The sequence below is a fragment of the Suncus etruscus genome, chromosome 4 (assembly GCF_024139225.1).
Source record: "Suncus etruscus isolate mSunEtr1 chromosome 4, mSunEtr1.pri.cur, whole genome shotgun sequence".
Lineage (NCBI taxonomy): Eukaryota > Metazoa > Chordata > Mammalia > Eulipotyphla > Soricidae > Suncus > Suncus etruscus.
In genome coordinates, this window is record NC_064851.1 from 54,724,995 (window position 1) to 54,745,758 (window position 20,764).

Sequence of the window (20,764 nt, forward strand, 5' to 3'; positions counted from 1 at the left end):
AAAGACACCGAAATCCAGGTATGCGAGTGCTCTGAGCCCAGCCCTGCCCCTGTAGTTTTTGGATGCATAAGAAGGGATTTCTCCCCCCTCCCCCCCAGGGCCCGATTAACCAGGCGTGGCCCTGAAGACCCACCAGGTTTGGGGGGGATCTTGGTCCCCTGGACTAGTTCAGCCCAGGGGGCCTGTGGCTAGCTGTCCTGCCCAGTGCCCCCAACATACCAGGCAAAGACACCGAAATCCAGGTATGCGAGTGCTCTGAGCCCAGCCCTGCCCCTGTAGTTTTTGGATGCATAAGAAGGGATTTCTCCCCCCTCCCCCCCAGGGCCCGATTAACCAGGCGTGGCCCTGAAGACCCACCAGGTTTGGGGGGGATCTTGGTCCCCTGGACTAGTTCAGCCCAGGGGGCCTGTGGCTAGCTGTCCTGCCCAGTGCCCCCAACATACCAGGCAAAGACACCGAAATCCAGGTATGCGAGTGCTCTGAGCCCAGCCCTGCCCCTGTAGTTTTTGGATGCATAAGAAGGGATTTCTCCCCCCTCCCCCCCAGGGCCCGATTAACCAGGCGTGGCCCTGAAGACCCACCAGGTTTGGGGGGGATCTTGGTCCCCTGGACTAGTTCAGCCCAGGGGGCCTGTGGCTAGCTGTCCTGCCCAGTGCCCCCAACATACCAGGCAAAGACACCGAAATCCAGGTATGCGAGTGCTCTGAGCCCAGCCCTGCCCCTGTAGTTTTTGGATGCATAAGAAGGGATTTCTCCCCCCTCCCCCCCAGGGCCCGATTAACCAGGCGTGGCCCTGAAGACCCACCAGGTTTGGGGGGGATCTTGGTCCCCTGGACTAGTTCAGCCCAGGGGGCCTGTGGCTAGCTGTCCTGCCCAGTGCCCCCAACATACCAGGCAAAGACACCGAAATCCAGGTATGCGAGTGCTCTGAGCCCAGCCCTGCCCCTGTAGTTTTTGGATGCATAAGAAGGGATTTCTCCCCCCTCCCCCCCAGGGCCCGATTAACCAGGCGTGGCCCTGAAGACCCACCAGGTTTGGGGGGGATCTTGGTCCCCTGGACTAGTTCAGCCCAGGGGGCCTGTGGCTAGCTGTCCTGCCCAGTGCCCCCAACATACCAGGCAAAGACACCGAAATCCAGGTATGCGAGTGCTCTGAGCCCAGCCCTGCCCCTGTAGTTTTTGGATGCATAAGAAGGGATTTCTCCCCCCTCCCCCCCAGGGCCCGATTAACCAGGCGTGGCCCTGAAGACCCACCAGGTTTGGGGGGGATCTTGGTCCCCTGGACTAGTTCAGCCCAGGGGGCCTGTGGCTAGCTGTCCTGCCCAGTGCCCCCAACATACCAGGCAAAGACACCGAAATCCAGGTATGCGAGTGCTCTGAGCCCAGCCCTGCCCCTGTAGTTTTTGGATGCATAAGAAGGGATTTCTCCCCCCTCCCCCCCAGGGCCCGATTAACCAGGCGTGGCCCTGAAGACCCACCAGGTTTGGGGGGGATCTTGGTCCCCTGGACTAGTTCAGCCCAGGGGGCCTGTGGCTAGCTGTCCTGCCCAGTGCCCCCAACATACCAGGCAAAGACACCGAAATCCAGGTATGCGAGTGCTCTGAGCCCAGCCCTGCCCCTGTAGTTTTTGGATGCATAAGAAGGGATTTCTCCCCCCTCCCCCCCAGGGCCCGATTAACCAGGCGTGGCCCTGAAGACCCACCAGGTTGGGGGGGGATCTTGGTCCCCTGGACTAGTTCAGCCCAGGGGGCCTGTGGCTAGCTGTCCTGCCCAGTGCCCCCAACATACCAGGCAAAGACACCGAAATCCAGGTATGCGAGTGCTCTGAGCCCAGCCCTGCCCCTGTAGTTTTTGGATGCATAAGAAGGGATTTCTCCCCCCTCCCCCCCAGGGCCCGATTAACCAGGCGTGGCCCTGAAGACCCACCAGGTTTGGGGGGGATCTTGGTCCCCTGGACTAGTTCAGCCCAGGGGGCCTGTGGCTAGCTGTCCTGCCCAGTGCCCCCAACATACCAGGCAAAGACACCGAAATCCAGGTATGCGAGTGCTCTGAGCCCAGCCCTGCCCCTGTAGTTTTTGGATGCATAAGAAGGGATTTCTCCCCCCTCCCCCCCAGGGCCCGATTAACCAGGCGTGGCCCTGAAGACCCACCAGGTTTGGGGGGGATCTTGGTCCCCTGGACTAGTTCAGCCCAGGGGGCCTGTGGCTAGCTGTCCTGCCCAGTGCCCCCAACATACCAGGCAAAGACACCGAAATCCAGGTATGCGAGTCTAAGGTGTATTTTTAAATGGGATTTAAGGTAGATTTTTAAATGGGATCGTAGCCCATAGGTTAGGGAGCTAGGGTGTAGATTATTTTCTACTTCTTAAGAGGTCAGGATCTTCATCATAACAATTTTCTAGCTGCAAATAAGGAGGATCAGCAATGAGAGGGTTTATGTTGTCTTGCTTTTTTGACTGAGGGACCTAGGTTATTCCTTCATGTGGAATAAAATAAAGAAAAAATATTGATAAGTAAACTCTGTGTATAAGAAGATTATGGGAAAGCTATCTGGAATCTCCTCTGGACAGTCTTTACCTTTTTTTTTTTTTTTTTTTTTTTTTTTTTTTTTTTTTTTCTTTCTCTACCCCTAATCTAATTTCATCATGTTTCTGACTCTGGTGTCTTGATTACATAGAAATATTTGTGACTAAGAAATTTTCTAGTGGTTTTTGCATTTTCATTTATTTTGTTTGTATGGATACACCCAATAAAATAATATAAAAATGTGTACCTCTTCTTTCACCCAAAGTTATTATCAAAAGGAGTTTTTTTCCCTTAGCACACACTAAGCAAGGCTATCTTAAATCAAATGGCTTCCTAATGGCCTAGCTTCTTGTAAGAAAATGGCTTAAGGTTAATGTCAGCTTTTAGAAACTAAGTGGCATCACACTGAAATAATTAAATACACTTTGGCCATGGAGAAAGCTACTGTGTGATTCAAAAGAATTTTATTGACTATAAAGGGAGACAGCAGGCAAGGAATGACATCAGCTTTTAAAGGAATGATGGATAAGAGGATGATGGAATGACATCCAAGCCTTGACTAAAAACTGTTCTTGGGTCCTTATAATAATGACTAATTCACTTCAGCAACTGAGATTTAGAATACACTGGGGAACCAGGTTAAAGAAATTGCAAGGAATAAGACTAAAATTAATTTATTTTTTGTCCACCTCACTCATTTTGACCTTACGCATATAGAATGAAGTTATCTTGTTTACAGTTTGGTCCTCACTTGAGTAGATTGTGGCAGAGTGGGGGAAAGCCCAAGTTTAGAGACGAGAATAAGGTCAGGTTTCTGGTCTAGGCTGCTGTGATACTGGTGTGCCTAGGCATATGCCATTTAACCTGCCTTGATCTCAGTTTTCACACTTGTCCAGCTCAAAAAGATCCATCGTGTTTAGGAAAATTCTCAAATCTATGAAGGCCTGAGGAAGGGAGGGGGGGGGGTGCCACATCCAGCAGCGCTCAGGGATTACTCCTGTCTCCACATTAAGAAATTGCTCCTGGCAGGTTTGGGGGACCATATGAGATACTCGGGATTGAAGCTGGGTCTGTCTCAGGTCAGCAGCATGCAAGGCAAATGCTTTACCACTGTGTTATCACTCCAGCACCCTGAGGATATTTATCTGAAGAACAAAATCTAGCATCCAATGTATTAACACCCCAACTGATTGCTGCTTTGTAGAACAGAAGTTAGGGATGATGTTGCAGAGATGTATTTATGTGAGAACAGCAGGAAAATTATTTCTATAGTTTCAACATCGCTTCATGCCATTAAGATTCAACAGTTACCTTTCAATTTAAGAGTAATTAGTGTGAAGCATACAAGAGGATGTCTGGTGTATAGCTTAAAACTATAATAACAGAGCACAGACTAGAGTGGTGTTAAAAAAGTAAGTAATGTTTAGGTACTGGTGCCTATTCTCATCTCTGTAGAGCTGGATACAGTCCCTTATAAACAACTTTATTTGTCCATAGTCCAAATGTTTTTTATCTTCCTACTTGCTATAAATTACTTATTCTCATTTACATTTAGATTGAAAATCATTTGAAAAGCAATAATCTTTGAGACATTAACCATTTAAACTACCGTATTTTTCCTAGCATCAAATCCCTATTTTTAGCAGAAATGAGTGCACTGCTTCAAGCAATAAAAGAGGACACAAGTGGGCCCGGAGAGATAGCACAGTGGTGTTCGCTTTGCAAGCAGCCAATCCAGGACCTAAGGTGGTTGGTTCAAATCCCGGTGTCCCATATGGTCCCCCGTGCCTGCCAGGAGCTATTGCAGACAGCCAGGAGTAACCCCTGAGCACCGCCGGGTGTGGCCCAAAAACCGAAAAAGAAAAAAAAAAAGAGGACACAAGTAATTGGAGACACATACCTTTTTTATGGATTGGGAAGATTAACACATTACAATGACAATATGCCCAAAAAATTGTACATATTTAATACATATTGTACATATCCCTCTAAGGATACCCATGATATTTTTTAAAGAAGTGGATCAAACACTTCAGAAATTCGTTTGGAACATTAAACACCTACAAATAGCTAAAACAAATCTTGGGAAAAATAAGATGGGATGCATCACTTTCCCCAACTTTAATAATATACTACAAAGCAATAATCATTAAAACAGCATGATATTGAAAACAAACCCTCAATGATCAATTATCAATGATCAATGATCAATGACTTAATTATATTCAGAGAATGACCCATAATACAATAAGTTAATCTTCATTTATTCCTATTGCAAAATGAAGCAAAGAAAGCCTCTTCACCAAGTGGTGTTGAGACAACAGGTAAATGACATGGAAAAAAGCGAACTCAGATCTCTTTGTAACACCAATCACAAAGTTAAACTAAAATTAAAGACCTTTAATTAAGATTAAAGACCTTGATATCAGACAAAACTATAAGTTACATAGAAGCAAATATAGATAAAACCTTCTATGACATTGAGACTAAAGGCATCTTCCAGAGGAAACACCGCTGTTGAAGCAAGTGGAAGCAGAGATAAACAAATGAAACTACATTAAACTGAGAAGCTCTGCACTTCAAAGGAAACAGTGACTAGTATGCAAAGGACACTCACTGAATGGAAAAAAACTATTTACCCTGATAAGGGTCTAGTATAGAATATGCAAAGTATTGTCAGAACTCAACAAGAAAAAAAAAAATCTAAGTCCATCAAAATAGGGAGAAGAAGTAAACAGACATTTCCTCAAAGAAGAAATACAGATGGCTAAAAGGCACATGAAAAAATGTTCCAGATCACTAATCATCAGGGAGATGCAATTCAGAAAAACAAAGATATCATCTCACACCAGAGACTGGCACACATCACAAAGAATATGAACAGCCAGTACTAGCATGGATACATGGAGATAGGAACTCTCATTCATTATGATGGGAATGCTGTCTGGTCCAACCTTTTTTGGGAAACAATATATTTCTCAAAACGCTGGACATTGAGCTCACATATGATCCCGGCATCCCATATGGTCCCCTTAGTCTGCCAAAAGCAATTTCTGATCCAGCAATAACATTCCTAGGGATATACCCCAGGAATACAAAAACAATGCAAAATATCCTCTTGAGCTGTAGCAATAGCGCAGAGATAGGGTGTTTACCTTGCACGTGGCTGACTCAGGACAGACCTGGATTTGACCCCTGGAGTCCCATATGGCCCCCCAAGCCAGGAGCGATTTTTTAGTGCATAACCAGAAATAACCCCTGAGCATCACCAGCTATGGCCCAAAAAAAAAAAAAAAAAATACCCTCTTTACTTTTAAGTTCATTCCAGCACTATTTATCATAGCTATCATCGGGAAACAACCCAGGTTCCGACAACAGATGAGTAGTAAAGAAACTGTGGTCTATGTACATGCTGTAAAACCATGCAGCTGTTAGGGGAAAAAATGAAATCATGAAATTTGTCTATACATGGATGGGTATGGAGATTACTGTGCTGAGTAAAATGTCTCAGAGGAAGAGAGAGATACCACATAGTCTCACTTTTCTGTGGGATACAAGAAAAATAAAGGACAGACATTAGAGATGAGGGCTGTAAGGACCAGAACATGATAGAAGCTTATCACAAAGAGTGGTGAGCAGTTAGAACACTAACTATTCTGAAACTACCATAACAATGATAGAGAGAGAAAGAAAGAGAGAGAGGTGGAATGCCTGTCAGGAAGACAGGCAGACAGTGTTAAATGGGGAATATTGGTTTCAGAAGGTTGCACTGGTGAAGAGTAGTGTATATTCAATGACTGAAACCCAACTACAAACATTTCTGTAACTATGGTGCTTAAATAAAGAAATTATTTTTAAATTAAAACATAAATAAATGAAGTAATCTAGCAGAAAAACGATAAATACAGAATATCACTTTAAGGATTATTTAGAATAACTACATGAAGAATGAAATAGTTTAAATGGAATTGTGGGCTAGAGTGATAGCACAGAGGTAAGACGTTTGCCTTGCACACAGAGGACCTGGGACAAACCTGGGTTCAATTCCTGGCATCCCACCTGGTCCCCTGAACCTGCCAGGAGCAATTTCTGAGAACAGAATCAGAGTAGCCCCTGAGCACCACTGGGTGTGGCCCAAAACCTAAATAATTAAATACATGTTTAAAAATATAAAATAAATGGTAGATGTCTTGAACATCCTTTGCTCCAGAGTATAGCAAGGAGAAGGAAAGAAATTGAGTGGAGGAGAAAAACATATATGAATGGATGTGGGCCAGGGCTTAAGTGGTCTCAATCCATTGGTAGTGTTAAAAAAGGACTGAACTAAATGTCCAAGCCAAAGTCAACAATAATGAAATCATGTGACCCAAACTTTTAACAAACTAAAATAAAATTGGGCCTGTTATACTGGCTGGGGATGGTGGTAGTTGGGACACACTTTTGGAATACTGTTAAAGGGAGGCCTTCACGGGATGGTGGTATTGGCCCTGATACATTGTAGGTCTGAAACCCAACTATGAAGACCTTTGTAAATCACAGTTATTTCACTAAAATATTTTAAAAATAAAGAAGCACATTTGACTTCTCTCTTTAGGTCACATTTGCCTGAAATGTGGACTTCATTACTTCCTGGGACATTTCCCCATTATAGAGAAAGGGCCAAATGTGGAGGCTGGTGGGATTTAGTCAGTAGTGACCATCTCTGCCTCTATAGTTTAGGCCCAATCTCATCTGTAATTGTGGAGCCACAAACAAAAGGTTAGGCGTGATGTGGGTCCATTTATAATGGTACTCAATTTTTTCTTTTTTGGTCTGGTGGAGTATGTCCTTACCTTGTGGAACATTTGGCCCTACCTCGTTCCTTTATTTCAGCTGAACAGGGAGGGTCCTGGTTTTTACAGGGTACATTTTGTGGTTTTATGTTTGGGCTACCACCCTCTGCCTATGGGGAAGTTATAGAGTGGAAAAATATTTTACAGTGGCTTTACTGGGGGCTTAGGACCACCTAGGACCAAGGGACGTTGGTTCTCACAATTTCATTCTGCTTTCAGTTTTTAGATATATAGCCATTCCACTCCTCTACACCATGTAGCTGAGGCCCTTTTAAAATGATTTTCATAATGACAGAGTTAAAAATCCTACTGGGGGGTATTAATCATATTTGTTTTATAGTTTTTCTTTAAATTTGTTTTCTAATTTTGTTCTTATCTAGAATTGCTTTTTATTCAGTTGTTTATTTGTGGCTGTCTCACTGAAGGTTTGATTCCCTTATACATTGTAGAATTTTCTTTTTGGAAACTAACCAATCTTTTGTTTTGGTTTTGTTTCATTTGGGGGCATACCTGGCAATGCTTAAGGCTACTCCTAGCTCCCCACTTAGGGATCGTTACTAGCGGGCCTTGGGTGCCATATGACGTTCCAGGGCTCAAGCCAGGTCAACAGCATTGAGTCCACCAATTGTGACTCTTAATTGCTTTCTTTAAGTGTATTTGTTGATCCAATAGCAGGTTGCTTTTTGCATTTCTCTTCCATTGTGTTCCTTTATGAAGTCAATGAAGCTAGCATCATATAAGGTATCTTTCGTCCTGTTATAGTGATAATATGGACTTATCTTATTTCATTTCTTTGTCTTTAGCCTATATTTAAAGTTGTCAGGGATTTTTTTGTTTTGTATTATTTTGTTTTGTTTGGTGGCCATACTCAGCATTGTTCCAGGGTTGTTCCTGGTGCTGAGCTCAGAAGTTACTCCTGGTGAACTCAGGGAACAATATAGGATTACAGGGAATTAAACTCAGGTTGGCCACATGCAAGGCAAACACCCTACCCATTGTACTATCACTCCAGCCCTATTTGAAATATTTGAAGCTGGAACTTTTCACAGTATTATGGCTCTGTCTGCTTTAACCTTGATTTTCATTTTTTAGAAGGAGATTAACAGCTACCTTCTACTGAAAAGTACTTTGTAAATACTAAAGGCACAGTAGAGCTGTTTCTACAGTTAATATAATTAGTATCACATTTTACCACTACTAGCTATCTATCTTTAGAGTCAGATTTGTTCTGTGTGTGTGAATGATGAAGTACCTTCAGGATTGCAAGGGAATGAAATACCTTAGGTCATAATAGAATTAAATGTATCCAAATTTTTAGTTGTCTGCTAAATGTTGTCAGTGCTTCAGGTCACAAATTACATAATGGTTCCCAGAAGCAACTAGGCGATAGCCTTGTTTTTATTTTTAGATTTTGTGAAATAGAAGGCAAATTATGCTTAATGATAGTAGAGCTAGCTCAGTTGTTCACTATATTTTTCCTTCCCCCTTGTTCACTATATTTTTATTTTAATACTGTTCTTAATTTTAACACAGTGAGGTATTCAGATTATAATTGACTGTGGTAGCAAATCAATTTTTTTTTGGGGGGGGGGGCACACCCAGTGGTGCTCAGGGGCTACTCCTAGCTGTCTGCTCAGAAATAGCTCCTGGCAGGCACCGGGGACCATATGGGACACCGGGATTCACCTTTAGTCCTGGATTGGCTACTTGCAAGGCAAACACCGCTGTGCTATCTCTCCGGGCCCAGCAAATCAATTTTTAAAATCCTACTTTAAGTAAACTTTCCTTGGTATTCAAGACTTCATTATATTTTATCTTTTAGTTAATTGTTAATTTTATTTCATTATATTGGAGATTTAGAGTAAACATTTTATTTTTTATTAGTTTTGTAAACTACTATTTATTCTCCCTGGTCCTCCAAAAAATAAAACAAATGTCCATTACTAAGTGTCAAGGATGCACAACCTTGGACATACAAAAATGAAAGGTTAGTCCTTCCCTATTGCTACATTCCTGGCAACAGTCAACTGGAGTCCTGTTTTTTAGTGTTAGCTGGCTATTAAAATAAGTTATAATACCTCCTAAGTTGTCTAGAGTCTAAAAATGGTTTATATACATTTCTAAGAAGTAGAAAGCAGTGACAACTATTTAATAATCTATTTCGAAGTGAAAACTATGGAAAACAACTTTCCAGCTATGAAGATTTTGCTCAAAAATATACCTTTGTTGGGCCGGGCGGTGGCGCTCGAGGTAAGGTGCCTGCCTTACCTGCGCTAGCCTAGGAGACGGACCGCGGTTCGATCCCCCGGCGTCCCATATGGTCCCCCAAGCCAGGAGCGACTTCTGAGCGCATAGCCCTGAGCGTCACCGGGTGTGGCCCAAAATAACCAAAAAAAAAAAAATACCTTTGTTCTTAGGCAGCGTAAACACTATAAACTAACTTGTGACTACAATAGGGAAAAAATAAAAAAGTTCCAGGTTTGTTGTTTTCATTTTATTTTTTGCATAGAAACAGTAAATATTGGGGTCATACACTTGGTTCTGTGCTCAGAGATCACTCTTTTGGAATCGGGATCATATGTGGTGCCAATTTGTTTACCTGCAAGCAAGCATCTTACCCATTATACCATTTTCTAAGTTCTATATTTCTGCCTTTTTCTGTATTTCCACAAGGATTTAGTAAACAAAAGCAGCCAAGAATATTCTAGAGACAGCAGGAAAGACTAAAAATGTTGCTTAAGGATTATTTGGAACTAGAAAGATTTATTTTTAGCCTAAATTTTTTAAAGTACTGGAAACATGTCCAATCATCAAAACATTATATAGGGAAGGGATTTTAAAAAGTATACAAATTCTCCTCCCCTATAATCCTTATTATTCATTGGCTTTTTCAAGTTTTCTTTTTCCTGATGCAGTCTTGGGAGGGTCTACTACTAAAAATGTTTTCATTCTAGGTTTTTTAACATAGTATCATAAAGTTGATCATAGTAACTTCTTATGAGTTTTTGTATTTTGGAAGTATCTGTTATGATTTCTCTCTTCTCATTTCTGATATTTATTTGAGCTCTCACTTTTTCCTGTGACTCAAGGTAGAAGTTGTCCATCTTATTTTGAAAACTTACCCTCCCCCCCTTTATATATATATATATATATATATATATATATATATATATATATATTTTTTTTTTTTTATTTCTTTTTTGGGCATGTGAGGGGTTGAGGGTAGGGATTGGGCCACACCCACTAGTGCTCAGAGGTGCTCCTCAGGCCTTATAGTACCTTGAATCTGAGATTACTATGCAGGACAGTGCCTTAAACCCTGTACTATTTCCTTATTTCTTGATTTCTTTATCTTTGAATTTTGCTTTTGTTTTTATTATTTCTTTTCTTTTCCTTTCAGAGTCATTTGTTCTTTTTTGAGCTTCTCCAGTTGTGAGGGCAGCTTATTTATTCCTTTTTCCCTTTGTAAGACTGTAATTACTATGAACTTCCCTCTGAGAATTACTTTTACTGTATCCCAAATTTTCTAATACTCTGCTTTCATTTTAAAATGTCTGCCTTTTAAAGGACTAGGTATAATGTTGGACCAGATATGTTAATTTAAAGATACCAATTACTATTGAAAGTGGGAAATCGTGATTTTAAATGACAGGGGCCACTTAATGGAGCAATTTTCTAAAGAGTATAGCTTATGGAAGAGAAAAAAATGCAAAATATAAACAAGTGCTTTTTGGGGCAAGTTTCCTAGTCCTTATTTCTATTATGTTTAGGTATTATTCTTTTGCTCTGTGTTTTGGTTTTTGTTGTTGTTATTTTCTAAATAGCCCACAAATGAGAAAATTAGGGATGTTGGTAACAGGAAATGAACACTGGTGAGTGGATGGGTCTTGAACATTGTATGACTGAAAATCAACATTCAGCAATCTTTTAACATTGTATCTGACAATGGGATATTTCTAAGAAACTGTGGTACATCTATACCATGGAGTGTATATAATAAAAATCAGCCACCAAGAAAAATCAAGTCATGAAATTTGCTTAGACATGGAGGAAGACACATGGTAGGAAGCTTGCCACAAGGAAGAGGGAGTGCAATTTGGACAGAGAAGTGACTGCTAAGATGATGGTTGTTTGAATTGACTATTCTCAACATGAACTGGATGCTTAAAAGAGGAAAAGTGATATGCATGATATCTTCTAACAGTATTGCACACCACAGTGCCTAAAAGGGAAAAAAGTGGGGTAGGACAGAGAGAAGAAAAGTGTTTGCCACCATGACAGGATAGGAATGGAGAGGGAAGATGGTGAGTAGGAGATAAACGGAGGACATTTAGTGCTGGAAGTGTACGCTTATGAATGGATGGGTGATGGAACATTATTTGACTGAAACTTAACATCAACAACTTTGTAAGTGCGCAGGCCAGAGTGATAGTATGCTGTGTAGGGCATTTTCATTCCATGTAGCCAACACAGGGTTGATCCTTGGCATCCCATATGGTCTCCTGAGCACCATCAGGTGTTAATACCTGAGTACAGAGCCAGAAATAACTGCTGAACATCACCAGTTGTTTCTCCAAAACAAAACAAATACTTTGGAACTGCATACCTCACTGCGAATCATTTTTTAAAAATTAAATTTAAAGAGATTCCTAACAGTAACAGTAGTGCAACATTTTAAAAATAAATAAATAAACAAAAATATCTCTGGCCAGAGTGATAGCACAGTGGTAGGGCATTTGCCTTGCACGTGGCTGATCTAGGACAGACCGTGGTTTGATCCCCCGGTGTCCCATATGGTTCCCCAAGCCAGGAGCGATTTCTGAGCACATAGCTAGGAGTAACTCCTGACTGTCACAGCGTGTGGCCCAAAAAGCCAAAAAAAGAAAAAATCTCAGAGACAGTGTGACTGCAGGATTTCATACATCCACTCTGTCGTTTAATAATGGATGTGATAGTAGAAGACTAATAATATATGTTACGTATTATGGAAAAGTTGAATGGGAGAACTTAAAATTTATGAATTGGAAGAAGAAAATACTGAGAAAAGATGGATGAGGGAAAACTTACTACTACTGTTTTAGAGATAATAGAAAGAGCCCACCAAAAGAAGAAAAAGGTTATAAAATGATGGGAAGGCGGGGTTTTGTTTGTTTGTTTTTTTAGTTTTTTGGGTCCCACCCCATGGCGCACAGGGGTTACTCCTGGCTCTGTGCTCAGAAATTGCTTCTGGCAGATTAAGGGGACCATATAGGATGCCAGAATTTGAACCACTGTGCTATTTCTCTGGCCCCCGGAAGGAAGTTTTTAAAAAGATAAGTTCAAAGGTAAGGTGAGGAGTTTAATAAAAGTATACAAGCAAAGGTAAAATCTTTTTCTAAACAGAAAAATGAAAAAGGCTACTTATCTACTTCTCTACTATTATCTACTTGTTATCTACTTATTCTTTATGGGGGAAGGCTATAAAATAACATTCGTGATATTTAGTTATTATGCTAGATTTGTGACTATACACATCAGTCATAGCAATAAATGTGAATTATAATAATTTGTCAATAAAAAATAGATTTGCATATAACCCAGAATATATGCTATATAAAGACTTATTTCAAACTTTAAAACTTGTGAGTGGTATACATTAGCATTCTTCAACCACAATTCCACAGACCGTTGCCTTTGTGCAGGTGTGTAAAGGTTCAAAACCAATGATCCAACCATGATTTTAACTGCTAATTGTGGACCAATATGCAAGAAGGCAGTGTTAAGAACACTAAAGAATGCTGATATTGGCCGGAGAGATAGCATGGAGGTAGGGTGTTTGCCTTGCATGCAGGACTGTGGTTCGAATCTCAGCACCCCATATATCCCCTGAGCACTGCTGGATGTGACCAAAACAAACAAACAAACAAACAAACAAACAAACAAAAAAGGCGCTGATATAAATAATCTTTATCTTGAAGATGTATGTACCTTAGCATTAATATTTAAAGCATAACTAGTAATGTTGATCAGCTAGGATGTTAAGAAAAATACATATCTTCTGGGTTTAATTATAACAATCCCATACTTATGCTCTTAATTAAAGAAAACTTAGAGAAAAGCCAAACTTTCTAAAAAATATATTAGTATCATAAATTCAACATGAATATTGATAACTGTACTATTCCTGGAAATGTGGTATTGCTATCTTAGAATATGTTAAGTAATACAAGGCAACTGGTTGTTTATAGTTGCTAATATATAAAATCTGGATAGATTTAGATTCGCAAATTTTCTGTTTAATAGTTTTACTCTAAATGAGACAAATCCAGGTTACACCATTTAACATATAGTTTTCTATTTTCCCAAGTACATAATTTACCATATGTTCAAAGAGTGCTCCTATGAGGAGTCTTGGGATATCTTTTAACATTTTGTCAGAAGAATTGCTTTATGCACAATCTGAAATAATTGGAAACATAATGAGAGTGAACATTTAGAAACCCCCTTGTGCTTCATTCTACTCTGCAAAATAAAGTTATCACTGAACGTATTCATGTTTTCAGATGTAACCAAATTTCATAAATCAATTTTTTTTCTAAATGTTCTGAGGGATAATAATATAAGGTAGTTGATATCTTTAAAACAGGCACATGAGGAGTGGCAATTTGCAATAGAGAGATGATTGCAGAAATTAGAATTTAGTCAACCCATATTTTGAAAATTTTATGCTATTTCCTTTGCTTTTTATAATATATGTAATACAAGTAATGTTCTCCTGTCCCTGTGTATTCCAAATAAATTTCAAGAGTGTTTTATCCACTTCTTTGGAAAATGTCAAAGGGGAATTTATGAATTTTAATTGAAGTCTCAGCCTTATAATTACCTTTCAAGGGAAAAATATTACAAGCATTTTCGTCAGTTATAAGCTTAACATATGATAATAGTGCTGCTAAAATATAATTGTAACATGCTTGATAATAGCATTTTTGTGAATTTCATCTCCTTAAATCTTTATAATTACCATTGTGATTGATACAACTAGTTCTTTTATTCACAGGAGAAAACCAAAACTGAAAGGTAAGACAAGTCAAAGCCACACAGGCTGCAAGTCAGAACAAGAATTAAGGTCCAGTTTATTGTTGTTGTTATTGTTGTTGTCATTGGTTTTTTGTTTTTGTTTTTGTTTTTGGGTCACACCCAGCAGTTCAGGGATTACTCCTGCCTCTACACTCAGAAATGGCTCCTGGCAGGCTTGGGGGACCAAATGGGATGCCAGAATTCGAACCACTGTCCTTCTGCATGCAAGGCAAATACCCTACCTCCATGCTATCTCTACAACCTCATGTTGTTGTCATTGTTAATTACTTTGAATTTGAGTCCCACACCAGTGATGTGCAGGGGCTGTTGACAACTCTACTTGGGTTACTTGCAGCATTTCTAATGGTTTTATATAGGGCTATGGATTAAATAGACAAAGAATACACTCAACCTATTATCAACTCGTTATTCTAAAGCCTTTCCCTCTCTCTGTGAGACTTGCCCACCTGACTGGAGGCATTCATGAGTCTTACGAAGTGCTGTTTATTATGACTATCTTGGTGAATATGTCTATAAATAGATTATTATTGCTCTCTTTTCTTATTTTTTGTTGACAAATACAATTTGAAATAAATATTTTTTCTTTTTTTTTATAATTTTTTTTTATTTTGAATTATGAGAACAAAAGATGCAAAGAAAGAGGATAAGGTAAAATTACAGTGGAAGGACAATCACCCATAACATAATTATCAGAAGAAGTCCCCTTGCTGATATCTTAACTTTGAACTTTCAGCCAAAGAAAGTTAAGATAAATAAAACAGAATCCATGTGCAATTACTTTGTCCCTCAAGTTCCCAGATTGTAGCACATTATGATATTTCTTAACAGCACACAAGGCAATCTAAAGCCATCAAACTTACGTAACTCCTTAAACATTAGAGGCATAGTATTTTTTACATTTCCATGTACATGCATATTAGCTTAAGTTAACCTCAAATTTTAAGTGGGTGCGTTTTAGAGTCAAAGGAGCACAGTAAAAACGGTGTTAGAGTGGCAATTGTTGTTTGCATAGGCCCACCAAAATATGAGAAGCATGGAAAGGAATAACCTTGGCCTAAATACAAAGAGATCCTACCCCTGAAGTTTCCTGGCATAAGACCATCTCTAGGCCTCAGGCAAGTTATAGTTCGATCCAAGACATTGTCCATAGCGCCAACACACTTATCTCACAGTCTCTGTTGTTGGTATCATGTTTCTGTATTAAAGATTCTGGAATCTGCATGTCCTACATTGAAGTCATGATGTGGAGTGCCTTCTCGTTTCACCTCACCATGAAAGGGCAATGCAGGAAGCCCTGTCCTGTAAGCAGGTTGTTGTTGTTAAGTCTTCTCAGTGTTAAGGGAAGTCTCTTTTGAGCAGGACGATGTCTGAGCAGTGGTAGAGTCTTCCGTGGTAGAGGATTGCTTCCAGGTGATGTTATAGACAAACCTCACCATTAAGGGGCAATACAGCAAGCCCTGTCCAGTAAGCAGGTCATTGTTCTTGTTGTCTTCTCAGTGTTAAGGGGTGTCTCTTTTGAGTAGATCGATGTCAGAGCAGCTGTAGGGTCTTCCCTGGTAGAGGAATGCCTCCAGGTGATGTTATATACAACCTTGGAAGTTTTGTAAATGTCTTCTGTAGATCAAGGGGTAAATGGAGAATGCCCATTCTTCTGAGGCCTGTGCCAGGTCTTTATGTCAATGTTCAGGGTGTAAGGTCTCATTGCACTACAAGATTTGTGTGTTCCCATTTCTATTAGATAAGAACTTATTGGTATGTATAGTATTTTCCCATGTTAGTGTGCCTACGCAAACAAGATATAAAGCCACGTGGTGCTATCAGATATATGGGGGCGTAAGAACATTTCCAACAAGACCCATGATTTGGTTCAAACATAAGTATTAAACTGAGGGATTCTTTCACACCAAATTCCATATTGAGCAGTTCACAAAGAGAAGATAAAAAACATGGGGGGGGGGATCATCACTGTATAAGAAAGTATTCAGCAAAAGTTATAGACGTCAAAGAAAACACCCATAAAATGTTGAAAAGATATGTGTCCTTTTTATGCCTTTTAAAATAGTTGGGTGGGTGTTAACTCTAGGGCACCACTTTGGTCTGTGACTTAGGACTCAACAGTACTTAAGTTAGAAAGGGTAAAAAAGGAGTAATGGTGATAGGAGTTAAAGAAGTTAAAGAGAAATATGAACTTATGAAGGGGTATGCAAAAGGGCAGAGTACAAAATGGACATTCTGCATACATAAAAACATAATTCAATGATAGTGAGTACTATTAATGTTTCTTGTGAGAGTACTATTAATGTTTCTTGTGAGAGTACTATTAATGTTTCTTGTGAGAGTACTATTAATGTTTCTTGTGAGAGTACTATTAATGTTTCTTGTGCGCGCGATTTTGAAAATGTAGACTGGACAGAGATTACCAGTGCCAGCCAGACCTTCCTGCTAGACTCCCGGCTCCCAGGAAGGAGAGATCCTTCAAGAAGCTGGGAGACCAGAAGTTCAGAGCCCCACCCAGACCCTCCCTAAGGAGCTGCATGGATGATGGGGGAAGGCCTAGGTACCTTCAAGCTCCACCAAGGGACCTAACTCACCGGCCTGCCCAGGCATGTGGCCCAGGGAAGCCCTGGAGACCTGGAGCAAGGCGGTAGAGGGGTGCTGGGGTTACCCAAGTCCCGCACCCCCACTAGGCCTGGTCAAACAGGCCTCCGGCATGGCGGGAGCCTGCCAAACCTCCTCCTGCTAGACTCCCAGCTCCCAGGAAGGAGAGATCCTTCAAGAAGCTGGGAGACCAGAAGTTCAGAGCCCCACCCAGACCCTCCCTAAGGAGCTGCATGGATAATGGGGGAAGGCCTAGGGTACCTTCAAGCTCCACCAAGGGACCCAACTCACTGGCTTGCCCAGGCATGTGGCCCGGGGAAGCCCTGGAGATCTGGAGCAAGGTGGTAGAGGGGTGCTGGGGTTACCCAAGTCCCGCACCCCCACTAGGCCTGGTCAAGCAGGCCTCCGGCATGGCGGGGGGGGGGGGGCTGCCAAACCTCCTCCTGCTAGACTCCCAGCTCCCAGGAAGGAGAGATCCTTCAAGAAGCTGGGAGACCAGAAGTTCAGAGCCCCACCCAGACCCTCCCTAAGGAGCTGCATGGATGATGGGGGAAGGCCTAGGGTACCTTCAAGCTCCACCAAGGGACCCAACTCACCGGCTTGCCCAGGCATGTGGCCCGGGGAAGCCTTGGAGATCTGGAGCAAGGCGGTAGAGGGGTGCTGGGGTTACCCAAGTCCCGCACCCCCACTAGGCCTGGTCAAGCAGGCCTCCGGCATGGCGGGGGCCTGCCAAACCTCCTCCTGCTAGACCAATAAATATTTTTTCAAGTGACTGACATGCCTAGAAGATAATCATTAAAATTTTCAGGATTTTTTTTTTTTAAGTTTAATTCCCCTTTAATTCATCACTCTGCCTGGCACATTGTAGGAAGCCAACTAGTATGCAATCAATGATTCTAAGGATGATTGCATAAATGAAAAAGCAGGTCATTCTCCAATGCTTAAATGAACTAATATTGCGGTGGTCAATCTGAAAACATACCTATAGCTATATCTGTATAGTTTCAATCATCCAAATGTGAAAATTTGAATGGTCCCCTTTAAAGTCCTTTATATAATTTTCAATTTTCATTTTCTAATTTCTTTTGTGCAATTACAAGCAAAGCATTTACCACTTTCATTAGAAGACAAATTTTACATTTAATAATTGTACCTGTCTGTGAAAAAGTATTGGTGTTTGGGTTTTATTTTAAAAGCCATTGTCTGATTTAATAGCTGAAGGAAGTAGATTATCCTTAGGGGAACTGTGAAACAACTTTACAGTTTTCTCATTGTGCAGTTGTCCTTCAATGCTAAAATTGGAGAGAGAAAAAATAACGGTGAATGTAGAAGGAAAAAGTATTGTGAATGTAGAAGAAAAATCATAGACTAATATAGACTTAATTGGCTAAGCGTGAAAGTCATTAATAACACTGAAATGAAAGAGTGAACACAGAAATTTATATGTTGTGAAAAATGAAATAGGATTGCTCTTGGTGAGAAGAAAATTTAAAAAAGAATTAAAATTAGAAGAAAAAAAGTTTTATAAAATATCTTGGAAGAGGGTATTGCTCAAATGGGTAACAGAGTTAGAGCAACTAATAATGGATTCTAGTCCTTACCAGAACTTTAGAGCAAACTTCTTTTAAAAATGTTGGTCAGTGATATTGCACATTGTTAGGAAAAAGGCTGGTTTCCTGAAGGAAGGAAATGTGAGTTCCAGAGCTTAATGAGAAAGAGATACATTTACTGGAGAAAAGCTGCTAATACAGGAAAATGTTTTGATCCTTTCTGACTGATGACAGAACTGTAAGTATGCAGCTTTCATTCCCTCTGCTGAGATTTCAAAAATTATCCTTGTGAATGTTAGAGCCACCATTCCTATTTCAGTACATTCCTGTTTTCTTTTAGACCTTCTACATTCTCACTGGTGAAGCATTTATTGATTAGAAAGCAGAGGCACCAGTGAAATGTGCATTTTTCATATTGATTTTGCATGGACTGACAACTGAAGGCATAAAAGAGTACATAATAGAAGTCATAACAAAAGGCTGTTCAGCAAGTGGACCATAAGCCAGTTTTAAAAGGTCTCTTGGAAAATAATACATAGCATCTTTGCCTATCATTGCCCCACTCAGACTCCTGATAAATGTATTAATGTATGGTGATATTTTTTTTCATGCCACTGAAACATAATAGTAACAACAAAGAAGACTGCTTCAAATATTTGATTATTTGTTGTGCTATTTAGAAGCATTATACTGGTAATAGGTTTGTCTTTCTGTTTGTCCTTTTATTGTGACTATGCAAGCCTCATTTTGGTGATATTAACATGGTGGACAATGAGTAGAATGTAAAAGATAACCCAGTGATCAAATTTTGCACTGAGGAAAACAGAAAGATTGTATCACCAAACCCATTCATGTTCTCTGAAATTTTTTGTTCTTTTTTTTTTTTTTCTCCAAATGTTCCTTTTATGACCTACTTTACTGATAAGAAAAATGACTTTTCCAATCTGCTTTGACATGATGGCTCTAGTGAATAGTTCCCAAATGTCCTGGAGTAGGTGGCCTTGTGAGGATAGGCATTAATTATTTCCAGACTGCTTTGAATATCACCACCATGGCATCTATCTTCGTGTTCAAAAAATGCAATATCACTCTAATTATAGGTGGTCTTAATATCTTTTGAGTTAAAACATATGAAGGTGACATATAATATATGTAGAAAACAGACTCATTCCCCAGCGACCAAAAGAAGAGGTAGCCAAGGACTCCCCTTTCTGGTACTTTTCAATATCCCCAGTAAGGATCTGGGGGGAGGGGGAATATATATATATACATATATATTTATATGTTTATATATATATATAAACAAACATTTAGGGCTCTAGTTAATCCTGGCTCTGGGCCCAGAAATTACTCCAGGCTGGTACAGCAGGAACCATCTGAAATGCCAAGAATTTCAGGTGGCCCTCTAGCACTCTTGCCTCAACCAGTCAGTAGCATTTGTAAGACACAAAAGCAACATACAATTCAACAGGACATGCCTTTCATAGAGCTAGGAAGATCAGCAAGGGTCTCTGTCCTCTTTGTTTAACTTGGTAGCCTGGGCAGTAGTCCCAAGCTCTAAAGAAAGTTTTCTAAGCTCTCATTTTTAGTAAGATGGTTTGCTAGGTAACATGAAAGTTTGAGTGCCAGTTTTGAAAATACCAAAGTGCCCAATGTTTTTTTAGCACTAGTTTCTTGAAACACTGTTGTTGCTGTTACTTGGTTTTGATGCCACAACCAGCATTGCTCAGGGCTTTCTCCTGGTTCTGCACTCAGCAATCACTCCTTGGCATTTTGAGGAGACCATATGTAGTAACTGGGATCCAGCTAGGAACTGGGATTGGGCATAGGAAAGGCAAGTGTTATAAGTAATATACCATCTCCAGTACCTAGTGTTATTTTTTGACACCCCTTTAAGAAAAGTGCTAGACCTAGATGCTATGTTCTATAACTCATTAATTGATTCTAGCCAAGAAATGTTAAAGCCACTGTGCACAGAACCTATTGGAGAAATATAAAGATATACACAAGACATAATCGTTCTATATGCAAGTTCATTTGGGAGGTTTCGAAAACTAAATACCGCCATCTATGCCACCCTTCCTCTACTCTGTATGCCTGAGCCCAGCTCCCAGACATCTCATGAACCTATGACATAAATAGTGTAGAATCAGTGATCCTTGTGTTTTATACATGAGGAACAT

General features: G+C 40.4%; 1 protein-coding gene across 1 annotated transcript in view; it reads left to right on the plus strand.

Annotated features, from left to right (window-relative positions):
• The window catches only part of UBE3D (ubiquitin protein ligase E3D), a 137,470-nt gene that overhangs the window by 94,396 nt on the left and 22,310 nt on the right, over positions 1–20,764 (plus strand). The gene's annotated exons all lie outside the window — the stretch shown is intronic.